The sequence below is a fragment of the Lactuca serriola genome, chromosome 6 (genome assembly GCF_051521515.1).
Source record: "Lactuca serriola cultivar US96UC23 chromosome 6, Lser_US96UC23_V15, whole genome shotgun sequence".
Taxonomy (NCBI): Eukaryota; Viridiplantae; Streptophyta; class Magnoliopsida; order Asterales; family Asteraceae; genus Lactuca; species Lactuca serriola.
The window spans coordinates 191,705,557-191,729,448 of NC_136413.1; the positions used below are offsets into that span (position 1 = coordinate 191,705,557).

At 37.4% G+C, this 23,892-nt stretch overlaps 1 long non-coding RNA gene across 2 annotated transcripts; it reads left to right on the top strand.

The window, feature by feature from the left end:
• Nucleotides 1-13,594: 13,594 nt before the first annotated feature.
• Nucleotides 13,595-14,944, top strand: LOC145059313 (uncharacterized). Of its 2 annotated transcripts, none has more exons than XR_013686729.1 (4): nt 13,595-13,788; nt 13,932-14,049; nt 14,128-14,253; nt 14,654-14,944. It is a non-coding gene; the product is annotated as an uncharacterized LOC145059313 (long non-coding RNA). The 2 variants fall into 2 exon arrangements; XR_013686730.1 differs by having other exon boundaries at nt 13,938-14,049.
• Nucleotides 14,945-23,892: the final 8,948 nt, after the last annotated feature.

Consider the following 23,892-nt stretch of genomic DNA (forward strand, 5'->3'; position numbering starts at 1 on the left):
ATGCCTCAGTAGTGAGGACTGCTGATGAAGGCAAGAAACCATAGACTCCAGGAAGGTATCAATCGAATGATACGCCTGGTACAATCTAACAAATGGAGACACAGACCCCAGAAGGTACCAAATGCAAGGTACAACTAGTAAGGTCCAATGCAGTGAATACAGACCACAGACAATATCAAATGAAAGATACGTCTGGCAAGGTCTAAAACAGTGAACACAGTGAATACAGTGAATTCTGCGAATACAGTGGATACAGACCCTAGACAACATCAGATGAAGGATACGTCTTGTAGGGTCAAAACAGAGGAGACAGACCCCAGACAGTATCAAATGAAAGATACGTCCTATAGGGTCAAAACAGTGTGACTCTGAAAATGAGTTACCAGCATACAGTGTAAATTGCCGGAGAAATACCGTTACCTTAAGGCCATGAATTATAAGGTAACCCGGGATACTCGTAACCATACTAACCGACATTAGAGTACCAGACGCCCTACAAGCGTCTATATAATGTGACATTTGTCACCCCTTGGCTTGGTGAGCCGTGGACTGTAGCTAGCAGTCAGGGTGCGGGGGTGTCAATCCCGTATAGGCCTATACACACAATGTCCGCTCTCCCTACAGGAGACTCTGGTTACCAACTAGACGACGGAGAAGGCCGTGTCCTGAAGATGCATCCCAAATAGTGGGTTTCTAATGAAGTGCTGAACTAGAGGGAGAGACTTCCCAGTAGTGGGTTTCTAATGAAAGTGTAAAATAGAGGTAGAGACTCATAACTGAATTGATTGAAGTAACCCGTATGTCTAAGCTTGTATACATAGTATATAACTAATGATTCAAACGACCTTCGGATGGACATCCGATCCAACCAGACCACATCTCAACGAAGAAAAGGAAATAGGGCGGACAAACCTTCCTAAGTCCTTCAACCATTATTTATATGCATCTACACAAGCACAGACATACATCTAACTATGCTTCAGTGGGTATCAAGTAAAAGTGATTCTCGTGAAGTAGGAGTGTCTAACAAGTGAAGTAGGAGCGGTCACAAGTGAAGTATAAGTGTCGAACAAGTATAAGCGTATCGCGAAGTGGAGATGGCAATAAGTGAAGTAAGAACGTATCGAGTATAAGTGTTGTAGAGTCGATCTCAAGTATAAGCGAAGTAGACTCGTATCACTAAGTAAGAGCGTGAATAAGTATAAGCGTCATCAGGTATAAGTGACTTCAGGTATAAATGAAAGCGTTACAGAGTAGGAGTATAAAATAAGTATAAGTGAAGCAGCAGTAACTAACAATTAAAAGTATTCATGAAAACCTTTGAAAACTTTATTACTCAGGAAAATCGCATTTGTATTCTTTGATAAAATAAGTCTAAAAACCTTTAGAAATCTTTAGGAATCTTTTATAAATCAGTTTGAAAATGAATCTTTGATAAGCAATAAAAGTAAGAACTTAAACACTTGAAAAACCCTTTTTGAAAGCCATTTATAGTGTCCTACTCGGTAAAACAGTGTACAGTGGTAAATTCTTGTGCATGCGGGTTATCAATCACATGTGATTGGTTATGATAACTGGCATGTTTAACTTGTATCCCCCCTATAAAACATTTAAAAACATTTAAAAGGTTCATTCAGGGGTATGAACTCACCTGGTGTAAGTAGGTCCGACGAAGGTGTCGTTTGGGCGTTCGGGGTCACGCAAGGACTTGAACACACACAAGGACCTATTTTAACATATGATAACATATGTTCACATACAATTAGCATATAATATACTAATTAAACAACTATACACGCTCAAAGGAGCGGAAAACACTTTGGCTAAGTGTTTGGGTGTCTCGGGTAGCGTTTAAGGGTGCTAAGGGTCTCCTATCAGTTGTGGAAATTTGCTAAACTCAAGTATAAAGTGTGTGAATGGATTTAAAGCATCAACATGGACCAAACAAGGAGTTTACGGCCCAACCTAAGGGAGTTTACGGCCGTAAACTCCCAAGGTCATATTCTTGGGTGTTTGATGCTTCTAGCTTGTTCATAGAATTATTCCAAGCACTTTTCCTAAAAGGCATGAGTGGGTTTGAGGCCTCTAAGGGTATGTTCCATGAGTTTATGGCCAAAGGACCCCTCCCAAAGGAGTTTACGGCCGTAAACTCTAATCCTTAGAGTTTTGGGAAGTTTAAAGCCCCTATTGCCTTTCTAGGATTTTTCTATGATGTTTGATGCTATTTTGAGTGGGTTTTGGGGAGTTTACGGCCTAGATAAATGCTTGGGCCGTAAACTCCAAGTCACCCCATATTTCCTTGTGTTTAAGCCCTTAAATCCTTCCTAGCATTTTATAGAAATAGCCTATGGTCATTTGGGGGGCAAAAACTACATTTTGGGCATGTTTTGGGGAGTTTACAGCCTTGGTATAGACCTGGGCCGTAAAATCCTTTTCACCCTTCATTTTGATGTGTTTAATGGTGTTAAACCCAAGGTTCTAAGTCCCTAATTTATGTGATAAGCCCTAGGATGAGTTTGGGAGTGTTTTTGGGACATTTTGACATGATTTTGAGGAGTTTACGGCCTAAGCTTGTGCTTGGGCCGTAAACTCTTGTTTGAGTCCTAAAACCATGCATTTTAGTGTTTAAACACCCCTAGGCTATATCCCCTAATTATTTCCAAGCTTATGGACAAGTTTAAAGGCATGTTTGGCACCATTTTAGGGGTTTACGGCCCTAGAATGTTCCTGGGCCGTAAACTCCTTATACCATGCCTTCTTGGATGATTTTTGGGCTATAAACATAAATCAATACGCTTAGAATACGCTAGGGTAAATGGACTTACAATTTGGAAGCGTTTGGTTGCGGATTCGGGGTGAAAACGGGTCTGGAGAGAGAGTATAGAGAGAGAGTGTAAAAAGTCTCTAAGGGACTCCACTCACCCTTACATAGGTTTTTGAGTCGGGGCTCAGTGGTATTTTACCCGATACTGCCGTTAAACAGGGCTTTTGGTCGCACCCGATTTAGTGGTCGTAATAATAAAACTTAAAATTTTCCACATAAATGGAAATGTGTGTCCTGTGTTCTTATTTCCTTTTATCACAACTTAACGGCATGCTAAATGTAACCCAATGGAATGTTTATTAAATTGACGCCCTCTAATTAACGGAACTTTTATACAGTGGAATATTCCGTTAACGGTAACGGGGAAATGTAACGGGACAACTTGGGTTGTCACAGTGAACCCAAGTTTGGCCGTGACCCCCTCGCTACACATATAGATTTCCTTCATTTTCTTGGTTTTTCACATCTTCCAACCAAGAACTCTCAAAATCTCTAAAGTGTCATCAAGGGAAACCCTCCCTTTCTCTTAACATAAGTGATACATCCTTGAATTCATCACTTTTCCTTTAAAATTTTCAAATCACAATCTTTTCCACCAAGAACACATACTAGTTCTTGGGCCGTGAACACTCTAAAGGCTTCCAATAAGTAAGTATCTTATTCATCTTCTTGTTATCCATTAAAAACACTAGCATCCCCATGGAACAAACACCTCTTTGGCATGATTCTTCAAGAGTTCACGGGCGTGAACCCTTCATTGGGCCGTGAACCCTTCATAGGATCATGGTTTGGCCGTGAACCCTTCCTCCATGGCCATGAACCATGCTAAGGCCGTGAACACTTCCTTGTGTGGCCGTGAACTCCCTTCAATCAAATCATATATGATTGTAACACTTCATTGCAAGTGTTTCCTAGTTCCTAAGGTTGTTTACCTTAGCATGTTAGTTGTTATATACACTAATTGTATAGATATATGTGTCATTATATGCTTAATAGGATTCCTTTGTGCTCGAGACTTCACTAGGCATACCTAGCATCCTATATCGATCTTTCATTCGAATCACTCACTACAGGTGAGTTCATACCCCTACTATTACACTTTCAAATGCATTTAAATAATTTTTGGAGGGGAATACAAGAGAACACAATGAAATTGTGTTAACCATTTTACACGTGAAAACAACATTTAAAAGGATTTCTTATACTCAAACTTGTTGAAAACTCTCTTAAAGCTTTTATAAACTTCTTTTATATCAAATCATATCCATCTATCTATTTACGCATAAGTATGCTTTAACAGACTTAAGACTACTGCTAGATACCTTGACTCATGTTCCTTGTTTGGTTGTGGGCTTGCGGTAGGATCACTAGTCCGAATGTCAGTTAAATCATAGTTATACTTATAAAATACATATATTAAATATTAAACCCATTTTTAAGGATTATATTTAACTTATTTGCTTGGTAAGTAGAGTCTTTTCTATACATCAATAAGTCAAACAATCATACTAGTAAACTATAATAGGTATAGTTTAGAGGATTACTACTTACTATTTCTAGAACAATGAAACTTACAGGAGTTAGTTCATACATGACTTAGTTCAAGCATACTACAACTAGAACAAGAAGGAACATACTATAAATAGAACACGAAGGAACATACATACTTACACAAGAACAAGATAACATTAATGTGAGCCACTACTTCATGGAATAACAATATAATATTGTGTCACGTTTTGTAACCAGAGTCTCCTGGAGGGAGAGTGTGAGTTTGTGTATAGATCTATATGGGATTGACCATCCTACACCTTGCTTCTAGCTACAGTAGGACCTGCAGGTCTATGGGTGACAAATGTCATACCATTTCGATGTATTTGGAACATCATGTTTTATACTAGTCAATCAAGCATGGTTATAACCTCATTACATTTGAACTTAATTTAACTAATTGGTTTTAAGGTAGTTAGTACTTCAGTAGTTATTTTACACAACACTGTTGTACACCTTTATCTTTCCATTTCATTTATGCAGTGATATATTCACATAAGAAATGCATACTATTTTTCGTGTAAAGATAGTTTTACAAACATGGAAAACCTACAGTTATACTATTACAAGTACAAACATACATCTTACATCATTTTTCAAAGAGAAATAAACATACAAAACAGTCAAGTCTTGGTAGAAGACTACTTTTAGTAGAAAATAGAGGATTTTCTAGGAGGTATATAAACATTTACATCAAAACACTTACAAACATTTTCATTAAACTAATGCAAACTTTTGACACTAAAATAATTATGAACTCACCAGCTTTAATGTTGATAATACTTTTTCAAAATAACTTGTATTCTCAGGTCATTAGTAGACAGGTATAGTTGACCAGGTTTTGAGAAGACGGAGGATTTTCAAGACTCGTCTTTCTTTATTTTGATTACATATTTTTGGTGTCTCACAAACTATACTCATAACACATGTATAAATTATACTATTAATGCAATGGATGTTGTTTTTTCTTGTGTTACTATTGTGCATTGTTATGATACTGAACATGACGTCCTCCGCCCCCGAATGTTTCTGCCAATTCGTTTTGGGGGTGTGACATAGCATGCCAAAACCCTAATTTTGGGTATTGCCCCTTTATTTAAGGGAAGTAAGGGCTACATTTTTCTCACCCTCAACCTTCATCACCTCCCTTCACCCTCCAAAAACCCTAATATTCCATTATTGATCTTTGAGCTCCATGTTTGGTGATTCGAAGCCTTGAATAAGAGATGACATTTGGTGCATCATTTCAGCTTGCTAGCTACTCCATCAACAACTTGAGTTGCATTAGGACTCTTGCGACCTATAGAGCTGGTTATCAGATTTGTGATTAGTACTGTTATCTTCTAGACTATGAGGTGAGTTTTCTCAATGTACTTTGTACTGTAGTATGTGTACTTGTATATAGGATGTTAGTATATTGTGGGGAGATGTTACATTTGGTAGATCTGTATGATTACATGTACTTGTTGATTGTTGATTATTGTTTGCATATGTCGACATGGTGCAGTTGCGTTGAGGCAATACTGCTTTGTGTTGTAAGACAACAAACCCGGGAGGAATCCAGTCATAAGCTGAGGGTGAGGGCATTCCTAACTTATGTTTTGGGACCGGTGAGCATGCATTGTTTATATATTTTTGTGTGGGGTATTTTGGGGGAACTCACTAAGATTTGGAATATAGTTGTTGATTTTAATGTTTTAAGGTACATCACAAGATCGGGGCAAAATGAATGCATGATTGTACACATCCTCCTATTGTTTTTTGTTTTGAGAAATTATCTTCATACTCTAATTTTTGTGGTTATGATTCAAAAAAAATGGTTGAGTATTTATGGTTTTTGTGGAAATGTTTTTATAAAAATGGAAATTTTTATCTTGGTTTTTGGGATGTTATAATGGTAGTGACCGTCCAGTTATGACATCTATCCACTATAAATAAAGTGGGATTTTCCATAGCCAATTAAGGTCACTCTAAGCTCTCAGTTTCGCTCTCGACAATAAACATCTCCAAAACTCCATTTTAGCTTGACGTTCAAAGCATGGTTAGGTATATCATTAACATTGTTGTGATACAGGTGTTACGAGGCTCAAAGACTTCCTTTATTTCCCCTTGCTCATATAACAAGAACATGTGAAAAATTTAAATACTCATCCTATTTATATTTTCTTTAACAACACAGAACCACTTTTCTGATCATCAAGTCAACGCACTTTCATGTCCCATGCATCAATAAAATCCACAGCAAGCTTAGTTACCCTAGAACTTGAGAAATACATGTACTCACACAAAAATTAAATAAAGGGATAATGAATTAAAAGGGTAACATAGTTTTTGATTTGTACACATTTAGTCACTGAGTTTTTTTTCTCATTGATCTTGTTGAACTGTTACAAAAACATCCTTATAAGCTACTATCAGAGGTCTAGCCGGTTTCCGACATGTTTGAAAACTCTGGCGAGGCTCCAGTCATCTTCTCTAATGAGGCTATGGCGTTCATGGTTTTTCTGGTGAAGATGAACACATATACAAACACATCAGATCTTTTTCAGATTGAAGGTTTTTATTATCTCTTTCTTCTCTTTTCTCATGAACTCAAGAACTTCAATACATACAATTCTGGAGATCGTGCATGAAAAAGTACATACATCTGAAAATCGACATCAGAAAAGAGAACTATATGTGTGTTGCTGCTGATCTCACGTTCGAGCGTGAACATGATGAAGACGAACAATCTCCTAAAAATCGACGAACACACAAACAGTATTGCTCTATAACGCCTGATTCCTATTATGCATTTTATTATAATATATTCATTTTGAAGAGCTACTCGATGATTTGGGAGCCCCAGACTCGTCGAGTAGGAACGAGATTGGACGCGGGATTTAAGTCACCTACTCGACGAGTTAAGATGCCTCGACTCGATTAGTAGGGCTGTCAGGATGAAACCCTAATTTTGGGGTTTTTCACCCTATTTAAGCATCTTAATCCCCACCTTATGGACTCATTTCGAGCCTCGAACTCCCAAAATCTAATGCACGAAACCCTATAGCTAAGTGTGAGCTTGTGAGCCATTTTTGAGTGATCTTTGTGTGATTTGAAGCTTGTAGAAGAAGAAAGAAGCTAGAGGATTCCAGGAGAAGATTGTAGATCCAGAAGCGACATCTCATCCTCTTCATTTTCTGGTAAGCAAGCCTCAACCTTGCTTAGTAGCTTGTTAGATCTCCTTCTTATCATTTCATGAGGTTTTTGGTCCAAGAAGCTTAGTCCTTGGGATATGGACGTCCCAAGTGATCCACCTTTCAAATCTGGGGTCTAGAAGGGGTTTCATTTCATAAAGGTGCAAACTTTATGACCATGAAAGCCCCATGCAAGCTTTAAAGTGTTAGTATGGCCTTTTAAGCCCTAAAAGGTCATGCATGGAAGGAAAGTTAGGAGCTTTATGTGTTTAGATGATGTCTAAGGCCTAGATCTATGTTAGTATGCTTTAGTTTGAAGTATTGTGACTTTTGGACCTAGATCTATGTCTTATAGAACTAGGCTTTTAGCTAAATCCATTAAGAAGGACTAATGACGGGGAAAGTTGCAAACTTTACCCCTAAAAGGGCATTTCTAGTGTGTAGATGAAGTAGGGAGTTTAGGTCTGAAGGATACGAGCTTAATCTGTTAAGATGGCTCAATCAGACTGGGGAACTCGGTGAGTCTAGAGAGGGACTCGACGAGTTGAGTCCTTTTGCCCTGATTCAGTTTAAGGTAGAACTCGACAAGTTTGTGAAGGGACTCGACGAGTTGATTCGTCAAATCGCGACTATAAGTAGCCAGGGAACTCGGCGAGTCAGGGGGATGACTCGACGAGTTGGTTCACGATTTCAGGGTTTTGAGTTATAGAACTCGGCGAGTTGATGAGTCAACTTGGCGAGTTGAGTCAACCCAGGACGTTGACTTTGACCAGAATGTTGACTTTGATCAGGGGTAAAATGGTCATTTTACCCTAAGCAGGATTATCAGATTTTGACTAAGTGTTATTGTGATAATGGTAGCCGGAGAGTCGTAGGAGTAGCCATCAGAGATTCCTCACCGTGATATTTTACAGTCAGCTTTTCGAGGTGAGTTTCATTCAGTAGGAACGGGTCGAAGGGACCAATGCCGGCCCATGTAGAGTAGCTAAGTGTGGGTTGGGCCCGTATCTTAGAATTATTTATGATTAGTAGCTAAGTATGGGTTGGGCCCATATCTTAGAATTGTTTGTGATTAGTAGCTAAGTGTGGGCAGGGCCCGTATCTTAGTATTATCTGAGCATGTTTATGGATTTGTAGATTTTGGTATACTTGTTGCCTGTGTGATACTTGTATGTATGTTTAGGTAGCGGGATGTGGGCGGGGCCCGTATCCTCCAGACAATAGAGTGTGGGCGAGGCCCATATCTCTTAGTTACCTGAGTGTGGGTGAGGCCCATATCTCTGAGATAGCTGAGTGTAGGCGAGGCCAGTAACTCATAGTTAGCTGAGTGTGGGCAGGAACCCGTGTCTCCTTGAGTGTGGGCGAGGCCTGTATCTCCTAGATGTATGTTATATGATATGTGTATGGTATGTGGTAGTTTGGGGAGACTCGCTAAGCTTCATGCTTACAATTTACAACTTTGGTTTTAGGTACTTCCGGTTGCAAATGGAAGGGCTCGGGATAACTGCATTGCACACACCACAACGTTTTAGCCTTGGAGGATTTACTATGATGTTTGGATATATGATTTGGATACAGTGTTTTGACATGATGTTTTGAGATATTACCAGTTATGTTTTTATGTGATGATGGGATTACTATGATTTTATAATGATTTAAAACGAAAGTTTTTGACCGTATTTTTAGGATGTTTCAAGCTCGTTTGGTTTTTGGGAAGAAGATGAACATGATGACGACGAACACTCTCCTAAAATTGACGAACACACCAAGTTTGAGGGTTTTTAAAGGCAACTTCGAGCATCAAATATGGGTTGAAGACGATGAACATTAGATCAAGGTTCGAGGTTGAAAACGCTGAACATCAGATTTGAAACAACACTTTGATTTTAAAGCTCGATTTCTTGTATAAACTCTAAAGAACAATATCCGAAGAAGATGAAAATGAGATGATGAACATCTAATATGGAACAACACTCCGAAGAAAATGAAAATGATGAAGACTAATAGCTTCAAGTGTGTTCTTAAATTGTAACCTGAAAATCCCAAAGCTCGATTTCTTACGAACTTCATTTCGGATTCGTCATTAGAAACCCAGAAATCCCAGATTTCTTGTATGAACGCCAGTCTAGATTCGAGTGTGTGTGTTTTCATATTTGAGTTATGGGTTCATAAATCGAAACAAAATCTGCCATAAATTGAAATGAAACCAAGATTTGATCTATGTTCTATATCTGAAAATCAAAATCTAACATACACAGTCCATATCAAGTTTGCATATGTCTTCTTGAATCTCATGTATTTGTTTATCTTTGTTTCATTGAAAGAAAAAATAGAACAAAGAGAAAGAACGAGAGAATATAAATATGAAAAATGTGTGTAAAAGTCAGAATCTTGTCGGAGAAGATGACCGGAGCATCACCGAAGTTGTCAAACACGTCAAAAACCGGCTAAACCTATGATTGAATGTCATCAGGATGTTTTTTGAACGGTTCAACAAGTTCAATAAGAAAATATAAAAAAAAAAACTCAGTTAGTAAATGAATACAAATTAAATAAAAAAAATACCCTTTTAAGTCATTATCACTTATATAAATCTTTAAAAAAATATTAAATCAATTTATGGAAACACTCCTTCAACTCAAGTAAAATATATAAAAGTCAATGTATAATGGACGTTTGACTCTTCCTTCTTCGTCATTATTTGCAAGTCAAATACTAGTTTATTGGCTTTGAGAGATACAACAAAAGAATATTCAAGATCATAAAACTCTACACTATCTTCCAAACCAATTCAACCTTTTATATATATATATATATATATATATATATATATATATATATATATATATATATATATATATATATATATATATATATATAATTTATTAGCTTTCAAAGCTACAACAAAAGAATATTCAAGATCACTAAACTCTTGTTCTCTCTCTTTCTCTTTCTTTCTCTCTCTCTCTCTCTCTCTTATATATATATATATATATATATATATATATATATATATATATATATATAAGATTAATAGAGAACCATTATTAATCAATAAACCAATCTAAATCATCGAAATGTAAAGTGATCAACGACAAAATGAAAGATTGTAGACTTTATAATGGACGCACATGTATTGGATTATAAAAAAATTCAATTACCTTTTTTGGTTTAATTTTTTTAGGTCATCGTTTGTATCGAAAAAAAATGAATATACTCTTGTTAATGATTTTTCGTCTTCTTTCCATAGAGATCCATATTGATATACAAAAAATGTTTTTTTTTCTTCAGAAAAACTCACTTCATTTCTTTGTTTTTTGAAAAGTTAATGCCTATTATTTATCAAAAAATTTAATAAATATATGAAAATTTATATTTTTGGTTATTATTTAAACATATATTTATATTGTTGTTAAAAAAACAAAATTTTAGAATGGATTCACATTGTGAATTTGCCAAATTTGAGGAGATTCACAGTGTTAATAATAGTAAGTCAGATTAACATTGTGAATGTTAAAATTAAAATATTTACAGTTCAGATTCGCACTGTGAATCTGAGTGTGAATCTGAACTGATCGACGTTTTTTTAATCGATGTTGATGTTAATTAGCATAGGACAAAAAATGGAATTTTTTTGTATAATTAGTTTTTTTTTGATAAAAATAAACTTAAATATTGAAAAAAAAAACAACTAAACAAAGTGAGTATTTTCTTAAAAAAGTTTGTTTTTGTATATCAACAATGATCTTTATGGAAGAAGGATGAAAAATCGTGAACAACAATATATTCGTTTTTTTTCCATGAAAAACGTGGCTTAAAAAATTTAAACGAAAAAAGATATGGGCTTTTTGGTAAAGAGATGAGTTTTATGGTATAATCCAGTATATGTGCGTCCAATTTACGAATGTACATCCATTTATTTGCCGTTGATCGCTTTAAATTTCGATGCACACGATTGGTTCATTGGTTACTTATTAATAATAGTTCTTTATTGAATATGATATATATATATATATATATATATATATATATATATATATATATATATATCAATCTTTTTAAAGTCAAATAGAGATTATTAATATATAAAATAGAAAAAATATTGACTTTGGGTATTGTTACATCTTGCATTTGCCAACTTCAATAATTTTGGTTTACATCGTTAGATGTACAAAAATTGTTTGAAGACAAAATTGCATGAATGGTCCCTGTGGTATGTCTAAAAATGCTATTTTGGGCCAAACGAGTTTCGACTAGCACCAATAGTGCAAAAGTTATCATTTTGTTGCAGTTTTGGTCCAAAACAGTTTAAAAAATCTATGAATGACGGATTTGCCATTTTCTATTTGTTTTTTTCTTTTCTTTTTGTTATTTAATTAATTTATAACTAAAAAATATAAAAATAAAAGAAAATATTTTATTTTCTCACTCTCTATCTCTTACGTGATTGCGTTCTTCCCCAAAATACACACATACACATACTGATGGAACTCCATTACTCCAACAACCATCTTGATGAAGCACGAGATGTTACCAAAGAAGACAAGTTCATCGTTGCCGGTCGCCACCCATGGCCACCGAATTGCCACCCACAACCACCACTTCGGTAGCGTCACTATAAACCACTCACAACTCCTCCCTTCTGTTCTTGATTTCTTGTTGATCACCATCTTTCACGTCACTGTAAACCACACTCTCGCCACCTCCCCATCTCTTTCCTTCATGCCAATCTCTCTTCCCTAATCGAACCTAAATTTTTATTTTGACCTAGATTTCTTCACATTCATCTATAAAATCAAACCCAACTTTCTTAATATTCATCTGAAATGGGCAAATCAAAGAAGGTGTGAACAAAAGTTTCATCTATAAAATCAAACCCAAATTTATATTTTGAAAGCTCTCACCTTCCTGCCCTCCCTCTCATTGAGCTCGTTGGAACATCAAGGAACAAAGCAGCAGAAGCCGTTGGAGCAACCCCTGCCACCACCGGCGCTGCTGTTATGGAACCACCGTTGTTGATTGTTGATGTGGAACGAATCATCAGAAGCCGCCAAAGCTTTTTCATATTCTTCATATCCTTCATATTTGGTTTCAGATTCTGCAATATTGATAATTAGGGTTTCGTGTTGTTCTATTTCAGATTCATGTTGTTCGGGTTCAGTGTTAGTGATGGTAGGGGAAAGGATGAAAGGTGCTAGGAAGAGCGACTGTTTTTCTGAGAATGAATTTTCCTTCGAGGCGAGGGTCTGGGTTTTGATAAGATGTTTGTAATTTGAAGAATTGATGAATTGGGTCAATGGTTGATTCATCTTTTTCTGCTTCAACTTTTAGGGTTTCTGACTTTGAGTTATTTTGTTCTTATTCTTAGGGGAAAGGGATGAAGATGGAAGTGGGTTTTGATTTGGAGGAAAAATAGCAGAGATTTTGATGTGTTTTTGATGGGGAGCTCGGTGAGGAAGATGATGGAAGAGACGGTATGTTGGCTGTTATCTTGAGAGAGAGAGAGAGAGAGAGAAATATTTTCTTTTATTTTTTATATTTTTTAGTTATAAAATAATTAAATAAAAAAAGCAAAAAACAAATGGACCAGGGCAAATCCGTCATTTTTAGATTTTTAAATTGTTTTGGACCAAAACCAGAACAAAATGATAACTTTTGGACTATTGGTGCTAGTCCAAACCTGTTTGGCCCAAAGTAGCATTTTTAGACATACCACAGGGACCATTCTTGCAATTTTGTCTGGTTTGAATGTCAATAATTAGGAGCGGAGGAACCATTGGCATGATGCAATATTTGCATTACTTGATAATATATTATAGTGTATATGTCGGATAACAACTTAAACTTACATTTTGTACAGAAATGAAACGCGAAAAAGGAAAATAAAATAAAAGATAATGATTTATTGTTGAAAGAAATAAAACATGTTGTGTTTTAATTTTGTTTTATATTAGAGAGACGGAAACAAACTTGACAAGTTGACAATGATTCTTCGTGTAATATACTAAATATACATACAATTAAATCACAAGGGGCTTATCAACAGTACCCCTTTGGAGCTGTTGGCTTGGTGGTTTAGGCTCGACAAATCCACTTCCATTTTCCGTCCCTGGTTTTTGTATATGGCTTCATGCTAAGCTGATGCGTTGTTTCTCTTCCGCTCCCACCAGCTTACCACGTGGTTTCCACCGCCTTATCTTCCACCTTGATTGCCCTACTTTTGCAGCAAACAGAAAGGTAAATTTTGCTTAAAATTTTGCCATTCTACATCTGATTTTCGAACTTCCATTCCTTGCTACTTTTAAATAGTACTTAATAGCCTCTGTGATTTTTGGTGTATGTTATGGAACCTGATGTGTTCATTTAATTTTCTTTTCAAGTCATAGGTTTACTTGGAAACCAATTTTAGAGAATTTTGTAGTTCACCCTGTCCATTGCTATCACCTCCATGAGATCCATTAGTTTGTTTTAATTACAAAAAATGAGGGGTGGTTAAAGGTATGTATAGTCTCCTAATATACGATTTATATAAATATGATGTCTTTTGCCCTTATTCAAGTTTTGGGTTATTGGCAGGGTACGTTTGATGTACAATTAGAATTCTTCCTTGCTGTTTTTCTCAAGGTGACTCAGACGGAGCTTACTAGGCTGTTATAAAGCTATTTTTGTCAAATGAAAATGAAATACATCCAAGAGCGCAAGGTAACACCAACTCACTCATCAAGCCCCAACACCTATCTATTAAAAACAATTTTTTTTCCATTTCCTGCTTTTTTTATGTTATTAGTTTGACTTTAGTTGTGTGATTTGTTTATGTGATGTTTGTTATAACAATTTCATAGATTTTAAAAAAAAAAAAAATTCAGGGCCTTGATTGAAATACTAAGCTGGTGTTGGAGAAGTATCCAAATATATTCTTGCTCACAAGGTGTTTGGTAAAATGCTTAAATGGTATTTGAAATATGCACCAGCTTTTGTTATAGCATCCTTATGTAATTTCCTTATGAAATGCACTAGGTTTATAGTTATCAAGTTAAGTTTGAGTTTATTTTCGCTACTGACAAAGTTGTGAAAATTTGTCCACTTTTCTTGATTATAATAGGTGATGGAATTCATATGTCACGTCAACAATCACTACAAGAAAAATGCAATTTTGCTAGGGATGGGCGTTATGGAACATATTTCCGTTATTAATCTGCAATCGATCATGCTATGGAATGTCGTTCCATAGCAAGGTTGTTACCACATTGTCTATGGAATTTATTTCCGGTAGCGATCATGGGACTTGTTAGGGAAAATGCTACTGACCCCATATCTGTTGGTATTATGCTACCGATATTTCTATGGAAAAAACACCAATAGCAATTTCCTAACGAAATTTTTTACGAAAACAGTTTCCGTTGTACTGTTGGTATGGAATTAATTATCATGGTTAATATGAAACATAATTTTACTGAAAATCAAATCTTGAAGCTTATTTTAAAATAAGTAGGTTTCTAACACCTCATGAAATGTGGAGTATAAATGTTTTCTTACTCTAGCACACTTGGAATTGGCAGTTGTGATGTTTCGGTTAAAACAAAGGATAAACTAAGACCAATTCAGTGATGTGTTTTTCTTGTCGAAATCCACACTAACTTTAGCATATTTGTTTTTGCTTGTCGAGGAATGTTCCTTCACAGAAAAAACTTAAATGTCAAGAAGTCAGTGGGAGTCTTTTTGATTTTGAAGAGTTTCAGGAGCCAATCAAGAATAAACCTTTTAGTTATCACTAGCACATGACCTGAGGTTGATAACCTATCGTGGTAAGTTGACATATTCTTGTTTCTGTGCACCTTCTTGTTGAGTTAGCAATGCTTATGAGTTCTATGGTTCTCATGTGACTGTAAAAAGCAGAGCTTGTTGGTCAGTGATAGTACATTGATTAATAGAAGTGAGCTGCTTGACAACTTGGAAGCACTGGTACGCCCTTGTGCTACCAAAAGGCAAGAAACTAAGAATAAGCAAAGATCAGTCCATGAAACCTAAATTTGATTTTGGTTTTGTCCTCAACCTTATCTTACGATTGTAGGTTGGAAATAACAAATTTGCATGGATAGGAATACATACACCATAATATCTAAGTGACAAAAGGTTTTGCTCTAATTCGTGAAAATGATTGAGGAAACACTTTCGCTGGTAGATTTTAAATCTGATTAATATCATTATGGTTAGCAGTTGTGATAATTGTATTCTCCAATTTGCATATGATTACGACATCCCTTTTCATAGTCCGAATTGTGAGAAATGGCAAAAAATAGTTTGAACATTCAGGACTTATAGCTATAAGTTCTGAAAGGGTTTAAACACACACATATGCTATCTAATGCAGGTGTATGAGCTTGAGAAGTCTAGATGAAGACTTATCGAAGCACCACATATAAGAAATTTGAACTTTAGTAAGAAAGTCAATAATATTGATTTATGGAAGTCCAGTTGATTTCTAGATACATGTCATAGCTAGTGGGAGCATAACTGTTATACTAGTGGGAGCATAATTGTTATGCTAAATGTTGCAAATTGGCAATACTATTTGTAGGAAAAAAAAGTTCACAAATTTGCAAGTAGCAAACTTTGGAACTTATTTCGATATAGAAAGATTTAGGAGAGAAAGTGCTTATACTTCATTTCAAATCTAAAATTTTAGATTGAAGTTTTAATAAAACTTAGTCATATATGAATATCGTGTTGAGATGATTCCACAAAGGAAATTCGATATATGGAAATATTATAGCAAAAGACTGTCATGTCTTTATGTAAGACATTATGTATCGGATCCCATATGCTTCGTATGCTATAATATTTACTTGTTCTGATTTTTCCAAATGCCTAGGGCATTGAGAGGGAAAAAGCACAAGAACAAGATGTGACTAAAGTTGTTAAGCAACTGTTGAGAACAGTCTGAGGTTTACCAAAAGATTGGTTGCTTATGGATAGTTGGAAGTATATTATTTGGACAGACCATATTGACATAATTCTAAGTGTAGATGATCTTGTTCAAAATTGATGGTCATATGAGAATATGGAAATATTTCCATAATAGGAGTTGGTTATTGAAATCTACATGTGAGTTAGAAACATTAATGTAAGGAAGGTGTTCAAGAAGTTACTTTGAATTTGGTACTTCATTACCATGAAATTGTTTTAGTAACAAAGTTTTAATGGAGCATTTTGTGACATCGTTGGCTTAGTCTCGGTGATTTTGAGGTCACGTCATCAAAAAAGGATATTGCATGCAAGGTTAGACTCGAACACATTTAATGGTGACAACAATTTGGAATTCTTACATTTGTAGTAAGGATTTGGAATTGTGATATGAGCATCATTGGAATTATGTCCAATTGATCTGTTCACAAAGGAAGGACCATTGTAACATCCCAAAAATTCATGACCAAAAACTTCATTTTTAAACCATTAAATAAAACCACAGTTATCAAACCATTCCATCAAAACATGAGTCAAAGTATTTCAAAACATTATTATCAGAGTTTCCAAATCAGAACATCAGAGTAAACATCCCAGGCTAAACATCATGGTGTGTCCCGAGCTCTTTTCTTTCCAACTAGAAGTACCTGAAACCAAAATTGAAAAATGTAAGCATGAAGCTTAGTGAGTCTCCCCAAACTACCACTTACCATACACATAACATGTAACTAGGAGATACGGGCCTCGCCCACACTAACGGAGATACATGTCTCGCCCTCACTCGGCTAACGGGCCCCACCCTATACAATATGGGCCCCGCCCACGCTCAGTAAGATACGGGTCTCACCCACACTCAGGTATCTAGGAGATACGGGCCCGCCCATACTCGGCTATATAAGAGATTCGGGAACTGCCCACACTCGACAATCTAAGAGATACGGGCCCCGACCACACTCAGCTACCAGTGAGATTCAGGGCCCGCCCACACTCAGCTAACTGAAAGCACATACAAGTATCACACAGACAACAAGTATAACAAATCTACCAATCTATTCCATATCCATACTCAAATTTTGCTAAGATACGGGCCCTGCCCACACTTAGCTACTAATCTGGAGACATAACATACACGGGTCGGCATTGGTGCCTTCGCTCCGTTCAAACCAAGAGGAAACTCACCTCAAATGCTGAATCTCACTACACAAAGTCTGTAGCTGCTGCCTTGACAATTCCTCGAGCTATCAGTGACAAAAAACATTACCCAATTAGCAATTCGGTCCAAACCATGACCCATAATCCATAATTGGGGTTAAAATGACCATTTTACCCTTGGCCCATTAATATCCATAACTAAGGCCCAAATCCACGCATAAAGGCCCAATTAATAGTTAGCCGTCCCAAGCCCACTAGTGGCCTACTAATGGCCTAATTTTCTAAATTGGACCCAACCCTTCTAATAGGCCTTACCCTATAGCACAAACATATTCTTAGCCCAAAATATCCGATTTCTGATGGCCCACTAAGGCCAAAAGCTAACAAGTCCAATGAATGGCCCAAACCGAGGCCCAAAACAAAACTAGTCCACTGATTGAGTACGCGGGGCATACTCAGATGTACACAGGGCGTACAAGGTTTGTGAGCTGTACACTATGCGTACGACGTTGTACACCCAATGTACTCCCCTGTTAAGCTCTTTTTGCTATTAAGCACTTAATGCTTCAAACCAAGGGACCAACTCACAGATCTGAGTTCTATTTATCGTCTAAACCCATAAAGTCACTTACTTGGTGACTTTGCATGCCCATCCAACTTCCATGATAATTATCTTAACTCTTGTATGAAACCATTAAGACCTTCAAAATGGCAACTTTCCGACTTAGGGACACAAATAGTACTAAGGGTGGCAACCTTAAGCCTAGAAACAGATTTGGAACCAGAAAGCTCCATCCTCGGGACCAAAAAGGTCCAAAAACCCAACACAAGAGATCTAAGCATTCAAGAGGCAAGTTCAAGACTTTATACCTCAGGAAGATCTAAAATCGAGCAACAATCATGGATCTACACCTTCTCCTTAGAACCAACACCTTGCTTCAACCGTCACTTCCTTTGGGAACGGATCAAAACACTAAGAATAATCTCAAAAGGCCTTCCAAGCACAAGAACACTCAAAATATGGATTAGGGTTTCATAGTAACTGCTTTAGGCTGAAAGGGAAGCTGGCCTTTAAGACATAATGTTCCTTTTATAGTGTCAAACCCTAAAATTTGGGTTTTGGTCTGAATGGAGTACGCCCCGCGTACCTCTTAATATGCCCGACGTACTCACAAACTACTCGCGACCATGCAGCCATCTATGTTGAGCGTAACCCAGCTTACGCTGGGTGTACCTAGCCAAACACGTGCATGCATTCCTTGCATGCGTGGGACTGATCTGCCACTTATCTCAATTAGGGAACAAAAAATTTGAATAACTTCAAAGTGTCATATCTTCCTCATCCGAGGTCCGTTTCCAACGAACCTTATATCCCCGAAAAGGTGGCGAGAATCCCTACGCTCCTAACAACATGCCCAAGCCATAAAACCTTTCGAATAAAACCCAAAACTCATAAATGACCGAGACATTCATTTACAATCATACCCTTGGCTTCCAAAGACACAAACGAATACTTGGGTCACTCATGGCGTGACCCCCCACCTCTGAAATGGGCAAAATCCTTTCTTTCCCAAGGTCGTACACCCTATGGCAATGAGAATTGGGCCGCATCCTCGAGCAACGAAAAACTTTCAAAACCAGGTGTTACAACTCTCCCCCACTTAATTAGATTTCGTCCTCGAAATCGCTCCTTACTAACACCTACATCCAAATAATGATCTAAGGAACGCAACCGATGATTCCGCACGTAAAACAACCTTCTCAAGACAACTGAAACCTAAAACCGAAATTCCTTCCTGATGAAAGCAAACTTCGATCTCCAACAAACCACTTCTACCCATCCGAAGTCTACAATCTATAGTGGTGTTTCTCCTTGACAGACTTCGCACGCTGTAATATTACCATGCCAAAACCTCATCGAAATAACGGACCAAACAAAATACTTTCGATCCTAAACATCTTGTTGCAACCCACGGAAACAAATCCACTGAGAATAACTAGTTGTAGAATACTAATACCTGACAGACATCTCATATAATCCTTCGATTAGAAGATTCATCCCTGCAACGGTTAGACTCAGACGAGAGCTACATAACAGGGTCAAATCAATTACTCTGAAATTATTTAATCCAACTGTAAGTGTCTTAGCACTACCCAAGTAATCAGTTACCCATCCATACATGAAATCCTAAGAAACTAATACAACCAAGCATATCTGGGTGTTGGCCTCCCCTTATGTCTATTTCAATCGGATATTGCCGAGCATATCTGGGTGCTCAACCTCCCCTTCGGTCTATTTCAACCAGATACTGCCGAGCATATCTAGGTGCTCGACCTCCCCTTTAGCATATTTCAACCGGATATTGCCGAGCATATCTGGGTGCTCGACCTACCCCTTTAGTTTATTTCAACCGGATATTGCCCGAAACACTAGAACTGTGTGAAATAGCATGCTTCCTCCTGGATGCTTTCCAAAATCCGTGAAGACCTCCTTGGTCTCAATTCTTCTACTAGTCATCTAAAATACCGGATTCCCACCCGGTTGCTAAGCCAAAGAACACCCTATTAGTCGCTCCCCGCGACTTCCGAAGAAAACTTTGGCTATCGAAACTGCCCTATCTACATTGAAACTCATGTCTCTATAGATCCTGGGATCCCCGATCCCATACCTTGACCTATCGGTCTCTGCCAGGTCCCACCTGCATTGCTATAAGAACATGGGCCTCGCCCATGGGTCCCACCCAAACTATATCACAGAGTGGCCTTGCCCACGGGTCCCATTTGTTTAGGGCTACATAGGCCCAACTCCACTTCGAATCCCAACGACCTATCCTTTCCTAATTCCAATCATGTTGTGGCCTTTCCACGATCCTACGAACTGACCCACCCTGGCCTAACTTATCTAAAAGGATATGTGAATGCTACGACTCATTCCGCAGTCTAACAACACTTTCCCCACTGTATCTACCCACCTAGAGGACGATATGACTGCCCCGCGGTCGTACGTTACTCTCCCATGCTATCTGGCTACTAGCGGATGCTACGGCTATACCGCAGTCTTAAAACACTTTCCCACACTATCTGACCGCATGAAGAATGCTACGGCTGCCCCACAGTTGTACCATAATTTTCATGCTATCTGCCTGCTGGTGAATGCTACGGCTATCCCATAGTCTTACAACACTTCCCACGCTAACTTAACCGTTGACCATGGTTTTTTCGCCGATTACCAATCTGAACACGTCCAAAGTCGAGCACACACATGAGCTAACATCCTGATTGAACTTGCGTCCTGACGGTAATTCCCAACCTGATTCCCCAACACCAGCTATCAAACACCAAGAAGACGTGAACCCAAAGTTTAGGAAGTTTCCCAAACCCCCAACTCACACACTCCTCAATCCAGTCGGCTACTTGTATCGTATTCCTCCCCAGTAGGAATGCGAACTCATTATAGTTTCGCATCTACTTCTGTTCCTGGATACCTGAACGATTCTCCCCAAATTTGATTCAACTAACATCTTACAACACCAAAGACTGGAAGGATTCCCAGTTCTTCTTAACATCTAATGATTAATCTATTGGAAACCAATGTGTACTGCTGTTAGTGTTCCAAAACTAACCAACACTAAAGCAGTACAACTCTTGAAGCCAAACGGGACACCTACCGAGCTCCAATAACACTTGCTACGGCTACCGCATCCTGGGAACCCACTATATAAGGAGACGAAATCGAACTACATCTCTAAGATTCATGGTATGCAGATGGCATATGGCCCAAACATAAGCAGAAAATTTAACTCCAAGATACACTTACTCATACCAATGCAAGACAACCACAAAATACAAATAGAACCAAAAATAGAAAACATACATGTTCGTAACCTCATCTGAAGAAACCTCAAATCCCCCTTCCTTTCGAAGCCTGCGATGAAATCAGAGCCGCCCCAACCGCTGAGCGGGGACAATTCGTGCTGACATGACCATGCTGATGATAATGATGGCATAAATCTACTTCTAATGTGATTTGTTACCCTTCCATCCGCACCTGCCGCACTTAGACTTTTTGCTTACATCCTCCCGTGTCCCTTTTTGCCTTGTGCGACCATCTCGACTCCTCGGCTCTGTGACACCAGCTACGGTAGCGTCCAACCGCCCAGATAGTCGAGTTAGACCAGAAGTCTGCTTCCTCTTCTTCAGCTGACTATCGAAACCAATCTCCCGCTTCCGGGTCACCCTGACCACCTCATCAACCTCTTGAATAGCTAAGGCTCGCTCTCGATCCTGACGACCACTCTACCAGTGACACGCCCAATGATATTGGGTAACTCCTCGCAGAGTGCCCACGAAACATTTGCGACAATCTAATCCTGAAGTTGACTCTCCTGAAGACCTGGTGCACAACTCACTTCCGATCCCATACGACAAATATAACAATAGGATCCTCCTACTAGAAGGAACCCAGAGATCCATAAGCTTCAGACTCCGGATGAGCCCCCAACTGTCCTGTTACAATCTCAGTATGAAAGGCCCCGAGATTACTATCCAATACCTCTAAAATTGTAACGACCCATTATTTCAAATCAATTTAATAGTATAGATCAACTTTTAATTCATTTTTAAAGTAATAAAGAGAAATTATTTGAAAATTTTGTGCATTTAATTATTTTTAAGGCTATAATAAAAATGATCGTCAAAATTAAAATGTTAGATAAACTTGATTGGGATGAATAAAGTGGTAGAGATCATGATAAGAATTCCGAAAATATAAAGAAAACCAAAATCCGAGTTATAACGGAGAAGTTATGACCTATCGAAGATCCGTGACTAAACCGACAAAATGTTGTGTAGCGTAAAAATTGAGTTTACAATAAAATGCTTTTTAGCTTTAGATATCTAAATAAAAGTCCTAGAATACGCTAAACCGTGAACGTACACAAAAAGAACGTCCAAATCTGACTTCGTATGAAGAAGTTATGATTTTTCTAAGATTCAACATAGCAATACACAACCCGAAATTCGAAATAAAGATCGATTGCTTTTTAGCCAACACAACCTGAACAAGAATCGAAGGTCTCATCAATAGCAGTACAACGATAAAAAGACAGACAAAAACGGACGTCGAATGAAGAAGTTATGAATTTTTTACGGTTTTTCCTGTCCCGGCCTGTTAAAAATTTAATATTAAAAATAAAGCCAAAATTAGCCGACAGAGTTGAAACAAAAGTTGTAGAGTATAATCTCACCTACATGAAATGTATTAGCCGTTCAAACAAAAAAAATACAAGTATAAAAAAATACACAGAATATGAAAATATGTAATAACACATGATTGGTTATACATTATTAATCGTACAACACTTCTTTATACACCACTTTGTTTGTATAGACTAGGGTGATGAAAAACCGAACCGATAAAAGAAAAACCGCAATAAACCACAACCGAAAAACTGAAACCGACGCAAAAACCGATGGTGTGAATTTTATTTTTTTGAAAAACCGGATTTATTGGTGCGGTGCGGTTTTTATCTAGAAACCGGACCACTAAAACCGAACCGCGCCGCATGTTTATTAACAAAAAAATAAATCTATAATTTATATTATACAATTATACTTATTATTTAAAAAACTAATAAATTCTAAATTATACATATATTATATATTGAACTTGACCGTAATTAGTAATTAGGTATTAGGTTTAATATGTGAGTTTGTCACTTTATGTTTATGACTTAAAAATTATGTGTAAAGTGTAAAAACTAGGTGGGCTACAGCTTGTAAGCTTGTAACTTGTAACTTCAAAGCATAAATTGAATAAAAAAATGAGCTTGAGAATATGGGTTGTAAATGAATTGATCAAGTAAACAACATAAAAAACTCAAAATTATAGCTTCAAAATGTGAGCAAACAAAATGAGAGCATGTCATACAATCATAAATCTTCACATGAACACCACGATTAAAAAAATCTTACCGGTGAGCATAAAAAACCACACCATATGTTTGACTCGGTTTAAAACTGACATAGAACCTGTAAAAACCGAAACCGCACTCAAAAACCGCAAAACCAAACCATTGAAAAAATGCACCCAACGGTTTCTAGAATTCAAAAAGTGCACCTTGCGGTTCGGTTTGGACTTAAAACCGCACCATGCTCACCCATAATTGGGACAACAAGACTAGGGATGTTATTCGGTTCGGAATCGGCCCGAAATGGATTGGAACA